The sequence below is a fragment of the Brachyistius frenatus genome, unplaced genomic scaffold, assembly GCF_029030835.1.
Source record: "Brachyistius frenatus isolate BFR_SWC_R1_liver_20210118 unplaced genomic scaffold, ASM2903083v1 Contig_65, whole genome shotgun sequence".
NCBI classification, from domain to species: Eukaryota; Metazoa; Chordata; class Actinopteri; family Embiotocidae; genus Brachyistius; species Brachyistius frenatus.
The window spans coordinates 556,549-574,248 of NW_027210664.1; the positions used below are offsets into that span (position 1 = coordinate 556,549).

The following is a 17,700-nucleotide window of genomic DNA, read 5'->3' on the forward strand; positions in this document are numbered from 1 at the left end:
ACCGCTCGGGGACGACTGAAGAGTAGAAGGAACATCAGACAGATGCACAGGTTCAGACCTGAAGTACCACTAGATTATTCATGTCTGACTACCACTTGCTCAAAGTGAGTATTGGAAGTAAGAAAAGGTCTTTTCTAATGAAACATGTAGGATTTGTGAGACATTTTTGGCTTCTTCAGACAGAGGATGTGGGAGGGGAGTGACGGTGACCTGATTTCTGTTGGTTTTAATTACATTTGCTTCACATTTAACTCTCCTTTGACATCCTTCCTTGTCGCATTCTTCGAGCCAATTTGTGACTCGAAACAATAAAGGAACCGGCTGAAGGAAGTCTTTAATTACTTTGTGATATCAATGAGCATGTTCGTAATACATTTTAAATAAGAGAAAGTAATTGTAGAGAGATTAGTCTTCTGATGCAGCCAGGTGTGTTTTTTGAAAAGGCTGGAATATATATATAAAAAAAAAAACATCTACTGCATTCGAGTTTCCTTTCTTCTCTGTCGCTGTCCATGGAGCTGAGTTGTTTTAATAAAACTGCCATCATGGGTGGAAGCATCGCCACACAGCTGGCTGCCATCAAATGTCCACACAAGGTTATTTCTTGCAATCAAGCACCAGTGTAAATAGTTTAATACGGTATCAAAATTATTACATTTGGTTAAGTATCAAAGTAACACGTGGAACGATTCAGTTCAAAGAATATACCGTTAAAATATTCTTAATTTTTTCTCAGCAAATATGTGTTTAGTTTTAATCTGCATCTCACAGTAGTCCAATAATATATATTGGCAGACTCGTCTTGTGCGTCCATATCGGAGGAAGTGGGGAGTTTTACAAACATTTTAATCATTTCTGACGATGATTATGTTTGAGAGCATATCTGCCACAGCCCGAAAAAGTCTTTAGAATAAATAAGAACATTTTATTGCAGAGAAACACATGTTTAATTATTTAATGCCTCTAATGGATTCAGTATTCTACGCCAAATGTATGAGCGTCAAAAGGAGGATCAGGAGCTGTCACGTATTCCACCACTGATCTTCCTCATTTGAATTTGCTGAATTTTGTAGGTAGAAAAGATTTCCGACTCGCATGTGTTTCATCTATGCTCCTCTTTTTCTATCCTACTTCATCAAACAACCCATAATTACAAATATGACTGTTTTGACTGCAGAGAGGAATAGAAATGATGCGCCTACCAAAAGATCCAAACGTATCCATGCTGAGGCAACATGGATAAACTGTGATTACGTTAGAGCCTGTCTATATTTTGACAGATTCAAGATAAGGCAACTCCACAGGTATTGCTATTTTTGGCTTACATCTGTTGAAGCAAATAAAGAGAAAGATGCAAAGGAACTGCAGGGAGTCCACTATAATCCCGGCACAGAAAGGGTGCGCATTAACATTTTGATTTATTATGCAGAACCATTGAGTACACGGGTTCAGTGTGTCTTTTAATTACCCTGTGCGACCGAGGACTAAACTATCGATGGGTGTTGCATGGATCGAATGTGTGTCATTTTATTTCGGGACCATCAGGACAAGGCGGTGCCGGCAGCATCGGGAAAAGGAAAACGATCCTGGCCTCCTGACCCCGCGTCATTAAAGATGAATATGGATCGAATAGGTGCACAAGCTGTCTAACGCGTCCCTCCATGGACGGGATGTACTTTGGCACATTTTTCCTGTCATCACTCGGGACCTGTGATCATAACTTAGTGGAGGAGGATATTGAAGGACGTGCTCAACCTCCAGTATGTGGCTCTTCAATTTGAGACGAGTCCTGCTTCAACGAGCCAGACTTGAAACTTAGAATACACGGTGCAGAACACACGACAGGACGCTCGAGTTTACATTATGTGCATTAATAAACAGTTAAACATCAACATCACAGGCCGGTTTAAACTGTAGCTATCAGGTTTCCGTGGCTGATACGCCTTGCTAATAATAAAGGCAATAATGGGCTTGTATCAGCCAGAAACATGCAGCCTTGCAATTATGTATGAACAGATATGTTTTCTCCACTTTGCATGTTGATGGATTTTAGATTATGTGTGGAGGTCGCAGCGTGGCTTGTGAAACAAATGGCCCCTGAGTCAGCGAATTCCTTTCAGCTTAAAGTGTCATAATGTCAGCACAACAAATTTGTGTCCGAGAGGGATCAAGTGAAATCCTCTCGAGACTCGCGTGTGACTGATTTCGTTTGTTTGATGAGTGACAACGAGTCCTTGGGACCAATTGTCACCTCTTATTTTACCCCCCCTCCCCCCACCGCTTTCATTTCAGTCAAAAGGAAAAATGTGCAGGGACCAGCGTGATCACAACAGATAAGAAGACAGAACGCCTGGCTGATCAATAATGTTTTACACTTCGCTCCGAACACACATTAGTTTTTGCAGATGCCTGTACGAGAGATATGAGTGCTTAAAAGTATTATTGTGCTGAAGTTGCTTAAGTGCACTTAAACAACTTCAGCGTGTACAGTTTTTAAAAGGCTAATTTATTGGAATGACTGCTTTGCACATCGTGGCTATATCTGAACTTTGACAATCTGCTTGTTCTGTATTTAATCATCTAGATTTTTTTTTTTTTAGAAGAACCACACACTTCTGTTATCATGCACTTGGCACATTCAGTAGAAAACATATAAGACTACAAGAGTAAGAGGAGATAAGAGTTGGTTGAAGTAATATTAAGGGCTGACTGACCCGCCTGTGCTGAATTAATGTAGTGAGCAAAACTGATTTAAATTGCCTCCTCATCCTTTTCTGGGACATAAAAAAAAAGAAAAGAAAAGCAGAGTTAAAACCTATTTAGTGTAAATGTGCTTTTTAAAGTACTTTTATTGGAAACGATACTCTGACGCAAAAGACACGAATGTGATTTACATTGATTTATGAAATTACCTACTGTGCAATTTACTGATGTGCACTACGGTTCACCTGGATGGAGTAAACCCCTCGGACAGACAGAGCATCTTTATTTTTTTTGGAATGGAAAAGCTAAATGCAAATGTAGGCGAGCTTGTTGAAGAATATCATATCAGCCGTGCTGATTTCTCCTTTATTGGAGTTATGTCCTTGAAATGAAACCTCCAGACGAAGCACTCTGGACCTAATTTCATTAAACGGTATGTTTTGCCAAGTCGGTGAACCTAAAATGATGTAGTTGAACTCTCTGGTCTACAGTCTCTGTCAAAGGAGTGGGGAGGGGTGGCGGCGGCGGTGAATCCACCAGGTTACCGTGCTATGGGCTCCATTCAACCTCAGCTCGTTCCACTGTATCCTCGTTTTAATTTCTCCTCCTCGTCCTCCTACACGTTGTGCATTTTCCGCTCAACCGTGCCGCAAAATAAAACCGGAGAGACGAAAACAAATATTTTTTTTTCATGGTGTTATGGGTTATTAGACACACAGAGTCACATTAAGCTGAGTCTCATTATCAGGGCAAAGAAACCCAGGAAACATTAGGGTTGGAACTCACTGATGTATGGTTATGAACATCGCATTGGTTATGCTAATGGACGTCTGTGTTTTCCATGTGGTTACGTGCTCGCCTCTAATGGTCATGTTCATCATTGTGTGTGTGTGTGTATCTGCATGGCTCTACTGCGTATGAGAATTAGAGAGTGAATGCAGTGTTTCATTGTGCAGGGGTGTTCATGTAAAACAACAGACAAACAAAGCGGAAAAAGGTTTCCTTCAAGCTTTTTCTTTGACATTACAAAGTGTTGGAAACCCAGCGGCCCAATCACATCAACTAACACTAATCGGCCAATATGCACATTATGCACACTGCAAATTTAGTGTAATCATTTTCTAATTAATTAATGAAGATCAAAGGGAAATCAAGCAAAAGAGAATGTGTTTAGGATTTTGCCTGCGGCGGGCCTCAGTGACCCGCAAGAATGTGGTATAAACGATGCGCCTCCTGGAATCTCATCTTCCTCCCCTTTAGCAATTTGCACTGCAAGCTATTGATGTTTGCAGCATTGCACTCGGTCCTGCCGGCTGATATTACTCTCAGATAAGTGGTGGCAAAAAAAGTAAAAAAATCTCCACTTTAACCTGTGCTACCTCTGTGCAAACAGGAGAGGAGCGGCTCTGAGAGTCGGTGGCGTTGAGGTCGGCTGTTCTCTGGGATTATCGTTTGGAAACCTGTGATCTCATTTATTAGCTATACTTCCCTCGCTGGCTGTCATCTTGCTCTGATTGCTGAAAACAATATGAGGCACAGAGCTGACAGGGAGCATTAGGAAAGGCAGGGGCGATGTGCTTTCAATTAAAAAGAAAGTCTTTTTATTTATTTTGATATACATGCATACACTGCCGTCTCCTCGCTCAACGTAGCGTCACGGCCCCTTTAGTCTGACACTCGTCTGAAACTGAAGACTGATTTAGTAAGTAAATAACGAGTTCCTACACGTGTCTTTATTTATCGTCTGATAATCTGCTCCTCGGGGAGTTTTCTCTGAGCACAGTTTGACTGCCACGACCCCCCCTCCCTCCTCCCCCACATCCCCCTTCTCCTCCTCCTGAGATTCCTCTTTTTCAGCCTGTCAAGCCCCCATCTCAAACCACAGATAATCTAATGGACCCTCAGCTGAGCTTCACTATGAGAGTGGAGTGCTCTGACCTCAGCGGCATTCAGAAAGCTGCTTAAGCACCAGTGTTTTTCAACACTTGATTAAAGTGACACGAGCCGTATTCCCGGAGCGTTTAATCAAAGCGTTCTTCAAGGTATGACAGTCAGTATCTCACTGGATTGCACTGCTGCCGCTCCACACTTTTAGTTTTTAGTGGACGCGAGTGAGTTTTGAGAGGCAGCGGTAGTTTTACCTTGTATACATTTCTACCTACGTATCCTGGCGATAAAGAAATCATGTAAAAGGCAGCCGATCTGAGAACTCAAACTTTTAACATTGAGATTCCAGTTTGTTGCATTTGGAAAATTGATTTGCATTGCTTAAAGATTATTCTTTGAGAAGTCTGAAAGGCTACTCTGAGCGCCTGTCACCCAGGGCCCATCAGCATTCGTAATCAAGCATTGCAGTTCAACATTATTAGCCTCAAGCAGTGCTGGCATAATCAGTCAGCCAGGTAATATTAAAAGGTGGGCTCTTTCAGGCTCTCAAGTGACATAACTGCCTTAATCAAACAGTTATCACGCAAGAGGCCAGAGGGAGAGATAATAATGAGAAAGCAATATCCTAGATTAAGAATTAGTCTTTTCTGTAATGGCTCTGTCTCACTAGGTCAATGGTGCATAATGGTATAGCATACAAAACTGCGGTGAGGAAGATTTTGAGGATGCTGCACCGGGGGTTTTATGACTCACACTGATAGAAAGAGAGCGGAGCTGATTTACCCCCATGCACCGAGCGGAGGAATAAACAGTACAGGAGACGGTGTTTTTCCCGCTCATAAACACAACACTTTCCTGCGCCTGATAGTCTGTCTGTGTCACTTTGTGTGCTCAGTTTTAAAAGCTCTATTTGTCATTCTCTGCGGCTCCGTGTGTGTTTCCTCGTTGCATTTATTGGGTTAAAGAGTTAATAGTTGCGAATAGACACTCTCGTATTTAACTGCAAAAAAACCACCATATTTGCACTGGCTGATTTTCTAAAGGATTCATCCGTGTTTCAGATGGTATAATATCTCCGGTCTGTGTGGCACCGGCCCCAAAAGTCCCACAGGGAGGAACTTTTTCTCCCTTGCTCTTTTTCTATTTGTACTTTATTCTTTGCAAGCCGTATTAAAATATTGAATAGATGGAGTCTAATGCTGACAATGGCTATAAAAGGCTTATGAATAACTTCACATACCGCTTTTCATCTCCCTCTGCATTATTCAGTTCCAGTTAGCAAGTAAACTTTGAAAAGCTATTGTCATGTGTTTAAAAACGGGAATAGGTTAATGTGCGTTTCATAAAAAAAAATAAAAAAAGACAACGGGGGAAATCCTTATTCAAAAATACAAACATGCTCATCCATAATTTCTGTGAGCTGCAATGAATATAAAACTATACATTCTTCAAACTGTCCCTGACTGCAGGCTGTATGATATTCTCTGGTATACTGTGATGTTTTACTGTGACTCTTGTCTAAATTTCCACATAGGTGACAACAATGAAATAGATCATCTTTAATGTTAAACATCAATATATTCTATAATTCCAATCAACATCATCTGAATCCACTGTGGAATTAGAGCACAGCATGTTCAAGTTACATCCTTAGCATGTTATTAGTGGCTAGAAATTGCAGGTGCTGGAAAATAAATCAGGTACATCAGTGTGAGTCCCATCTGTGACAGTCGGCTCTGTAAGTGAAAAACCGAATCTTCATGTGGATTTTTTTTAACACGAGGGGAAATAAATTGATTAAAGGTTGCTGAGCAGCTACTGTGAGGCATCATCTGTCTAATGTGATGACACTGCGCTGCTTCCTGTTTCCAGCAGCTTCAACCATCAAATCATGATTTCCCCTGAGCAACTGTTAATTGCGCAATTCATGCTCATATGATAAGATAAGAGATCATCCGTGTGTTTCTTGAATGAATCACATGTATCTACTATTTCAATTTTTTTGGAAGTCTTTTTTTTTAATTTTTTTTTTTAATACTTTTACGATGCATATCAGGTGGAGACTTAATCACCGCTCACCCAAGAAACATCTCTTCTGCAAAGAAATATAATTGAAACATCCTTCAGAAGTCCTCATACTCAACATGAAATGCCTGTTGCTACAGCAGATTATACACCCAGTGGCTGGTTGTAATTCCACTTCATGCTTTTAGTGAAATTAGTGTAATTTTTTTTATTTTATTTTTTTATCTATACCATGATCGCAAACCCCGTCTTAGTGCACCGCAGAGCTCTCAATAGCTTTAGTGTGCATACTGTGACTGTAATATGGATTAAGAGTAAATGTGCCGCATGTCAAAATGCATTAGTAGTTAGACGAGCGTACAAATATTAATTCAGATGATTTACAAGTGGCGTTAACGTGGCAGGGAAGGCAGCAATGCACCAAACATACGCAAAAGTAAGAAGACTATTCAAATGTAAACATGGATGTTGACAATAGAGATCTAAACAAACAAAAAAGTGGCTTTGCAACCTAATAGATTAAACACATTTTTAGACCTTAGCAGTGTTTTGGTAATGCAGATACAATGTGTGTTTGCTTTAAGGAAACTCCTCAGGGCACCTTTAACTTTACTGTGTCCACTGCAAACTGGCTCTGAATTAGTAGGTAAATGTCTGTTGAAATTGTGTTCCCGTACTTTTTTAAACGGGTCCTGGACCGCAGTGAGAAACGGTTCTTTGGAGTAATGGCAGTAGCAACGTAAGCTGTCGCCTTCTGCCTCGGAGATAACCGCACGCGTGAGCTTTGCCAGTCAAACACGCTTGAGTAATGGCAGCAGCAGTTAATGACACCGAAAAGGGACCAAATGTTCAAGTGAAATGTTCAATGTCAAATATAGGACAGCCCTTATCAGACAATTCAGTTGTCAATAATTTATTACCGCTGTGACAGTAAAACGCATTACTCCAGACCTCCGAATTTCCTGCAGATTAAACTGAGTGAATACGACTGTTGCCTTTCTACTGGGACTTTTATTTGGTCGGTCCTGCGTGGATCGTCTTCATCCTGGTGCAAAGATCGAACAGTTGTTTTAAAACGTTGTTTAATCATGTTTTATCATGTAGCAAAAAATGGAAATGAATTCTGGGAATCTGTTAAATAAATAAATACAAATAATCTAGACTTAATTTCTTGGTCTCACTTGCAGCCCTACACACACTTCATTAAAATGAGGCATGGCGCTTTAAAAATTCTCAATAAAACCACCCAGCTTTTGTTACTGCAAGTTATTGTAGCAAAAACTTATCCAATTTTAAGTTAGGATGTTTTTTTTCCAAAACATAACCCGGGTTGATTTATGGCTCTATATAAGGAAGATGATAGGTCTGTCAGTCCGGTGGATTGTGTAGACAATCAGAACCGGGGCAGGCGGAGGCCTCGCTCGCAGAGGGGTGACTGAGCACAATGTTGCTTATCTTCTACACGATGAAGTCAGCGGACCCCTTGCTCATCAGGAACACTCAGCAGGCTAGGTCACAGCTGTCACGTCGACATCCCCCAGCCCCCCCGGGCGGGTTTTGTTTTGAGTTTTGCTTTGTGTGACTCGACGGTTCAGATCCGAAAAGAGAAAAGTAAAAAACAGCTCGTGGAAGTTCAGTAGGAACACGGGCCACTCGTGTCGCGGCGCTCCCTTTCTGAATAGCACTTAAAACCAAGAAAGCTTCAAAGTGACTACAACACCCAGCTGTGGTGACATATGTATGAACACGCGGGGTTAATTCGCTCACACGTGTGCAGCCTTATTGATTTAACGCCGATACGTTTCCCCCGTGTTGTGCTGGATTCCAGGTTTGATATCTCCATTTCATTAATTAAACTTTAAGCCCGAGCACTAACGATGTAAGATACGGTCTCTGGTAAAATACTAACTGGCTGTGTGGAAGGCTGCGGAGGGGGATGTTCTCCGGCAACCCTTGAACACATTCGAAAAAAAAGTCCAATCTTGCGCCGCAAGAAAATTAATAACCGTAATGGAACATTTAAGATGCATTTAGGGGGTGCAGCACACAAGCTGCACCATGCCGACGCCCTGACAAAACCACATTTACACCAAAAACAAAACCAAGCGTTGTCGCCACACGGTAGTCTAGTTTTACACGTAAACCACAAACTTCAACGCTTCAAGCATGGAAAACAAGACCGCCGTTGCCTCATTGACTAAAACAGACTTTGTAGCTGCTTTTTCTTTTGTTCATTTCTCGGTTTAGTTCCTTTTGGACCCCGGCACCAGTCGGACGGACCCGTTTGATGCCGTTGCCACATTTGGTCTGTCTGTTGCGCCGACCAAAGCGTTTTGACTGTCAGCATCCAGCCTCTTCATTTGAATCCTCTCATTTTCAAAATATCGTTCTCTCCTTCTTATTTTTCTGAGTAGCACACTGGAGACGTGTTTCTGCCATCCCATAGTAAAGCCGCCTTCTTGTAATGTTTAATATTTCAGGAGAACTTTGTTTATTTTTCCCTGTGCTTGTAATCAACACACTTTCGGGTGAGAAAAATAGACTCCCACGGAAACCTTATATTCTTGATGCGTACCATGTAAACACAAACAGGTTCTTAGAGCTCACTGTGCTGAATGAACTATTGGTAGATTTCTACCAATATATATAAACATATTAAATCCAGTACATCGTTCATTCTTTTGGCACATTACGTTACCTTTGAGGAAGGATCTTTTCCGGCTTTTCACCTGATCGTAAGTGGTCCAATCAGGACTTGATGTGACCCTGTTGTTAAGCTAAATCTTCATATTTAAAAATGACTTAAGCCCCTAACTAACTCTACCGAACCTTAAACGATGTCAACATTTTGAATTATTGAATGCACTTTTACAGACTTTTACTGTTCTCAATTGTCATGGATATTTTGGTTTCCTTGAGTCCCTTAACTGTAAAGTCATACATACATTTTTTTTTTTTAATCATTCGATGCCACTATAAATAAGAATACTAAGTTACAAAGAGAAGGCTTTTACATTAGAATTGGCCTTGAACGGCAGATTTTGCTGCGGATTAGCCAAACTTTTTACGCCTATCTCTAAATCTGATAACTGTAACAGTTTTCAAAGAAACTCCTGAACTTGCGGTGTTTTTAATCTTAGTCACAACTAAGAAACGCACAACTTCCCGCGGCCTCTGTGTTCAGGTAAACACAATACATTAACCCCCCCGAATCTTCATCCCTCTTTTCACCTCACCCCCCCGCGGCCCTCACGTCCTCTCCCTCGCACACTGTGTCCTATTCATCACAGTTGCTGCACACACTGAAGAAAGTACCATCACGCTGACCTTGAGGAAGTCTCGCTCATAAGAAGACTCACCCAGGCCAAGATCTAGGGTCTGTCAGGATGATTTCTTATTCTATTTAATGGAGGAAGTGCAACGCTTTATCACTCCCCAGGTTCACGGTTTATATAAGGCATAAGGACCGAACCTGTTTGAAATGGGGGGCTGTTAAGTCAAAAAAGCCCACATACAAAACCGATGTCCTTAAGAGTCACAGTGATTTAGGGGGAAATTTAATGTTAGATCGGCACTCTTCTGAATAGTAAACTAAGAAATAGACGACGATGCCCCCCCTCCCCTTCCCTCCTATATCTCCTCAATGACATTTTCCACTGAGGAAGATAAGCATGAATGAATGCAGAGAGGAATCGTCTCTTTGTCCTTACGCTCTCATCTCAGACCAGACTGCACACTCTGATTGTTTTTCTCCAATAAAATATTTTTGATTGGACTGAAATCTGTCCTTTGCAAGATAACATTAACAGCTGGACATGCATCATTAAATGCAAATGGTTGCTTTAAGTTTTGTATGCACTTTCCTCAAAATCCTGTTGTCTTTTTTCTTTACAAAATTAATTCATCAATGACAATGCAAAATGCAGATTTCGCCTCCTCCCATCATATGAAATTCATATCAGATACGATTAACACAGCGTCTCTTTCTGCCGCCCCATAGCTCAAGAAAGGTTTGTGCAATGTGCAAAAACAAACCCAAGTTCAGCAAGTAATAAAATCACTTAAAGGACTAAAGACAATAAAGTTGTATGGCATCTCACAGACTTGTATTTGTGGTCACGGAGCAGAACCTCCATTATATCAGCGGTGGGTGACACGACTAGCAGGCTAACCCTAGTATACACTCCACAGCATGATGATACTACAAATGAGCAGACCGATATTTCACAGATAAGTGAATGCAACTGAGTTTTGTGGTTTGCTCCCGTTCTCCTTCAGTAAGTTATGATGTGATTTTCCTCTCTCGCCATGATAATGAAATGAAGGAGGAGATACTGGGAGGAGCGACTTCCTTGGTTAAATATTTCAAATCCAACTTGAGCACCATATGGCGCCACAAATATGGATAGTTCCCTTTTGTTCTATTAGCTCATAGGCACACCTGTGGTTTTCTTTTCTCTTTGTACAGTATTCACCTTGCTGTGTCCAAGGCCGACGCTACATGAATCTGCTGTGAGACACTGTGATAGGATTACTGTACAGATGGTAAAGAGACTTAAACATTTATGCTGCACTGGTTGCATTTACAGTGGTCTATATGCTTGGGAGAGTAGCTTGTTCAAGTGTGTTAAGCAAAATGTAAAATGTTATATTTTGTGAGAGGTACTTCTCAGAAAGGTTGTGCCTGCTGCACTGGGAAATGATTTCAAGGAGCGCACTTTCTTTGAATGAAATGAGGATGAGGTTTGATGTGGATGAATAAAAGTGAAAATTTTATGTGGCATATAGAGGACAGAATTAATAACGGAAGAGGAAGAGAAATGTGGAAAAAGGAAACGGTATTAGATTGTAACACAGTTATAGCTTTTTACTTCAGGTGATTTAGAAGAGAGACTTAAGTATGTTTTAAGCAGGAATCAGATGTGACTATATGGTGTAATGTTAAAGTTTACTCAGTAATCAGCAGGCTAAAAGGGAACGTTCAGCATTACAAATCCCCTCTTCTCCTCACAAACAAACACACATTTATATATTTTGCCAGAAATCTTAAGAAATAACTCGAAAGATATAAAACCAGAGACGATCACAAATCTGATGTCACCTACTGCAGAATTAGTCCAATTATCCAAGCTAAAGGTTTTCAAATGTGAATTGCTGTATCAGTTGGTCAAAAATAGGAAAATTAAACATGTGAACTTAGTGTATTTTTAATACCAAGCAATTAATATTAAAATAAACTCTATTGATTAATCGATTTAAAAAAAAATAATAATAATAATTCGTGGCAGCCTTAATGTCAACCGCTATAAATAGTACTCTATCTCGTTAGTGATCTTATCATTACTGAAGGATTAACTGATGAACTGCCACCACCCAACCGAAGCCCCCAACTCAAATGAAAATAAACCTGTAATAATTGTATCGACCCGTTGAAGCCATTATCTTCAACATATACGTACAAACGGCCAATGCAAGCTCAGCAGACTGATGTGATTCCATATCTGTTTCTTACCTCACATTTTCCTGCCGGAGTGCCACAGCTACTACTCAGCCCCTTAAAATGAAAGGCCCCCCATCACCCTCTCTAAAAATCATTACAATCTCCCTCTACCTCCAGGGTCAGTAAACTAATAGTCATTCACCTGTGTGACAGGAAATCTTTCCCAAGTTGCCATTGGGGCCGGCGAGGTTGTGTTTAAGGTTATAAAGGCGAGTCCAGCCAGAGATGTCTGTTTATTGTTTGGATGGCTGCTGATGATCGAACGTGTGTCGAATCGAAAGCGTTTCATCACAAATGCAAAGCATGGCAATTACGTATATAACGTATATAACCTGCTAATTGCCCGTCTTTCTGAAATCTATAATTCAGCGCTTGTCAAACATGGCGACGAAGACAAAGAACAACTTTATAAATAGTAGAGTAAATGCATTGGCGAACAACCCCACCTCCCCTCCCCCACCCAGCCAATCACCCACTTGTACTTGTGCCTGTGCATTGCCCGCAGTGATTTATTTATGACCACAACTGTTGCCGCCGACAGTTGGCTTATAATCTGTGGTGGGTTTTCTCAAAGGGATGGCACAAATATGCTCAAATAAACAGAAGCCCCACGGTGTCTTTGGGATATTTTAAGACTTTTCTCTGCAGTCGTCTAAATATGTATAAAAGAAAGTTAATCAAACAATGTGGGGGTGGGGAGGGATTAACTGACCTCACGTTGGAGTTTCCTTGAAGCATCTTTCAAGGAAATGGTTGCGAATTGAAATGCATTGGAGTGAACGTTTTTTTAATTATGTCGAAGAAGTTTCCAAGGCTGTTGTCACTTTCCTTGAGCCCCTCCACAGTAGCTCTCCGTGGAGTTATAATCAACGTTCAAACTCAGTTCAGAGAACGTTTCTTTTTTTTTCCGTTCTGTATTTTCATCGGGGCAAAAGAGTCGTGTCCTGGATTTTTGAGATGGTACCGTCAGGTATAACTGCAGCCTTCCCACTTTCTATTTCCACCGCTTCTTCAGACAACATGTGTATACCATAGGGAACGTTATATTTGTTTGCTTTCCAGAAAGAAAACAAAAAGCCCGAACATCAGTAGGCTGCAGAAACTGCGAGTCTTTACCTCTGCAGGGTATTTCCACCGCCGAGAGGAAGAAACACGGCATCTCCAAATCTGACAAACGAACAGAGACAAATCTATATAAATAATTGCTAAGTGGAGTGAAGAAAAGTTGGCCATCATTCAGAGCCGAAGCCTGCGCAATATCTCCTGGAGATTGAGAGTCATCCATCACGGCAAGACTTTAATTTAAGATGTTTAGGACCCTTGCTGATGATTGTCTGAGAGCCAGGCAGAGCCCGGCCTCCGAGGTCTGCAGGGGTCTCGGCTGAGTGTTGCTCGCTGTGGGAGAAATTGCTGCCTGCCACGAAGCACGTCCATAAAAGTACAATAGCTTCATCTGAGACTGCAGACAGAACGAGCAAATCCACCGGCTGATCAGCATTCAGATCCTTTAAAACTGAGGGAGGCAAGTTTCTGACAGTTCGCTTATTACATTGCATGGCGCTACAGCGATGCACACAAAACAGACAGGTTTTTAGTGCTCACAACACAGATTCACACACACACACACACACACACACACACACACACACACACACACACACACACACACACACACACACACACACACACACACACACACACACACACACACAAAGAGAGAGAGGCGTGCGATCAGACACAGCTCATTTAGAGCGGAATGATGTCAAAATGAGTCCATTGAGTGTGGGCGGAGATTGAAGAGCCCAAGGTAAAGAGAGTCTGGAGACTCCAAATAATCTCGAGTATTGATTCCGTTTAAACCCGAAGGCTCTTGATGGACACTTATTTCAGAATGCGCTGATAGGTGGAACATCCGTATGACCGATCGCTGTAGTTCTGCTTACGGTAAAGGTTGTGGACTATCCATAAATAGCAGCTCACCCTCATCAGACACAGCAGCGGGATCCACAGACAAGATGACAGCTTAGCGGGCTGTAATTTACCACAAATCTCTCGGTCTTTGCCGTCACATTTACATGGACGCAGTGCAGAGGGGTTCACAGTCGTCTGGGCCGGTGGTCTTGCTGTGGCAGATGTATATCCGTCAGTCATCAAGGCAATCAATAACGTGTTTTGCTTTGCCCCACAGGAAGATTTAATAAAAAAAAGAACATAGAAGAACCATTTGTTGAATCAAAAAATAGATCAATTTAGTTCAACCATACAGCAACCCGTCCCCTAAAATTGTAAAGCGGCGATATATTTTTCTCATTTGGCACCTGAGGCTTTGCGTTGAGTTAATTATAAATCAGAAAAATGAATCCATGTGATTTTAAAAAGTGTTCGTTTAAAACAGAACGGTGTGAATTGAAACGGTGAAACAAGGCTGTTTAATGTCATGGTGTCAGTTGACGCTGCCTGCCGTCATTGCAGGGACCTTTCACCTTCCAAGAGCAGCAATAATAACACGCAACAGACAAATTAGAGAAGCCCAACCTTTTTCTCCTATTATAGAAAGTTTAATTTGCAGGTAAATTGTGTTCAGAAAACCATTTTCTTCCCCCTCACTCTGGCACCAGATAGGCAAAATTATTGCCATTATGTGCACCTCAGTTGATTAGTATCACTGTCATCACTTAATATACCACAAGTATATTGCATGTCTCCTCATTTATCCCCTCTAATGCAGTTATAATACCTGAGTGGTTGGTGGCTGCATGCCCTGAATGCTCATTTTCTGCACAGTAGCCTCTGTGTACTCAAAGGGTCCAGCTCCTTTTTTTTTTTTTTTTCCTCCTCTGGAAGTGGACTCCTTGGAGCGTAATTTGATTATTCCAAAGCAGGTGTTTTCAGCTGAATGCTGATAAGAAGACTCAGTGCCTCTGACACTAAAGTGAGTTACATTAGATGTGCTTAAAGTAGTGGAAGGAAAGAGCCTGTTTAAAAAAACAAAACACATTTTGTTATATCTAATCTTGAAGTGAAGATGGGATTGACTCTGAAAAGCTGTGCTAGATTTCACAAAGCATCTCTTTAGTCAGTGATGAACTGATGTTACACACACACACACACACACACACACACACACACACACACACACACACACACACACACACACACACACACACACACACACACACACACACACTGGGAATGGTAAGAGAGAGATCTGCATTACTCCTGGCGCAATAATAATAATAAGCACGCACCGCTTCAAAAGTCCAAAAAGTGCATAATGTCGGCCCATGTGGCGGCCAGTCGCTCACACTCCAGATGCCTTCCTGTGAGAGATGCAAATCTGATGTGATTACACTTTGCAACTTGGGAAACGCTGATGGAACATTGGAAATGTATAAATTCACTGCAGATTGAGCATCGCAGCATCGAGGGGTTCGCATCTCCACATTTTGTGTCCCTATATTCCTTTCTGGCTCGTCCGAATATGCATCTGCTGCAGCGGAATAGGGGGGCAAGGTTGCATCTGTGATCCCATGTTTCTCAGCAAATCGCATCCTGTCAAGCCTCTTTGATACCCTCTCAGATTGTTCTCTCTAATCCCCCTTCCACGCCACAAGAATGGTCTTACCCGCCAATGATGTCGCTGATACACACTGTGTAAACAAAAAGGAATAATCTCTGGGCTGTGATTGAGCCATCAGAGCCGGTGCGCTCTTCTGCTCTCCACTGAAAACACTTGCATGAGCACCGCGCTGTGTAAACAGATGCGGCACATCTGTTACGTTTTAAAGTGAACACATAGACTCGTCCTTGAGGCAACGAATCGCATGTAGAGTGGACTACTAATTTAGAGAATTCATCATCAACTGATTTCTTGTAGTTTGGCGGAATGAGCGCAGCTTAGATCGACTTGGCAAAGCCACCTGACACGCCATGGTGTGATAATCAGCGTTGAACACACTCCAACGCAGTCGAAAAGCTACACAGCCTTTCCTATGCAGATGAACTGAAAAAAACAACAACTCAGACCTACAAATGAGGTCAGCACATTAAGAGTGAACTGGACTGTGTCATGTGTCACTTTAACACTTCCCGGATTCTCATTTTCACTCTTTTTGAGCCATGACAGAAAGAACAAGAGGCTCCACGGCTGCTTGAGTGTCTGCGGTCCTTCTGAGTTAAACAGCTTTTCAACATTGTCAAGGGCACCTCGGAGCCACATTTCATCACACTTAACCAGCTGTTACGGAGAAGTGTCGCAACTGCGTTCGCCGAAGGGGGATGATACCTATAACTTCACCAAATAAAGCCCCTTCTGTTCTTTTGAAGCTCCGTGCACAAGCCCCATTACATGTGAGTCTGCCACTCGGGGCAAGTGCCAGTCGGAGTTGCAGGATATTCGAGTAAAGAATAGCTCGAAGAGAAGACGCACTTACCTTCAGCGGTAACTTTAGAGCAGAGACGAAGCCAGTTTAATCCCAATTATTCACTGAATCAAACTGTCCTCCAAACCTTTGTGCGAGTGCGAGCTCTCTCCCCTTAATTCCCTCTCTCACCCTGCTTCTTTCCCCTTTGCTGCCTCGCTGTCATTATCCCGCTCTGCGTGTTCAGTTGGAGCCCGAGCAGGAACAGAGCCGACGCTCGCGAGTGCATCGACTGCTCCGAGGTACCGAGACGCCGTCGGCTTCGGAATAGCTGGAAGATACCAGAGGAGCTGCAACCAAAGTGAGAGTGTTGTCCGTACGGCTGCAGAAAGACGACTGAGGGAGAGGAGGGGGACGGGGGGGTGGAGGGGTGGGGGCGAGCGACTGAGTGAGCGGCGAAGTGGGAGAAAGAAGCTTGTGTGTGTGTGTGTGTGTGTGTGTGTGTGCGCATCAGAAAGAGAGAGAGAGAAAGTGTGTGTGTGTTTAGGAGAGAGAGAGAGAGAGAATGTGTGAGGGTCTGTGAACGCTGCTGGCTCAGTGGCAAGCGGCAGTCATGATTACGTTGGTGCAACCCCCTCCCTCACCCCCCCCCCCTCCACCCCCCAACCTCCATATCAGGTCCCATGAGCACTGGGGATCTCCATCATCAAGCAGATTAGACTCGACTAACAAGCACCCCACCCTTCCAAACCCCACCCCCTCCCCCCAATGCCACACACACATATACACACACACACACACACACACACACACACACACACACACACACACACACACACACACACACACACACACGCACGCACACACACACACACACGCAGAGCCAGTGGTGTGTGCCGTGGTCACCGGGGATATTCTAATCACAGAGACGGTTGGAGAGGCTTCCTTTGTCCAGAGCTCATGTGGTTGCTGATCCTTTCAGGTCCAAATGAAATTAGACAAGTTGTCCCTCTTTGCAGTCAGAAGTGAGTTAATTAATCTTTTCTCGGTGAGGATGGATATATCCAGTAGGGCTCTGCGTTGGCAACAATCCGAGTACGTATCACAATACACAGGTTTCCGTTCAACACAATCATGTATTGTGAAACTGTAAGCAAGTCGATGTATTCCTTTTTTTTTTTTATCTAATTTTTGAAAAACTGTCATAGTCTACACTACTTCCCG

The 17,700-nt window shown here is 42.4% G+C and overlaps 1 protein-coding gene across 1 annotated transcript in view; it reads right to left on the minus strand.

Moving 5' to 3' along the window:
* The window catches only part of LOC138625693 (cadherin-12-like), an 87,629-nt gene extending 70,711 nt beyond the window's left edge, over positions 1 to 16,918 (minus strand). The window contains exon 1 of the mRNA XM_069706792.1: positions 16,549 to 16,918. The gene's annotated coding sequence lies outside the window, so the exon portion shown is untranslated. The remainder of the gene's footprint in view (positions 1 to 16,548) is intronic.
* Positions 16,919 to 17,700: the final 782 nt, after the last annotated feature.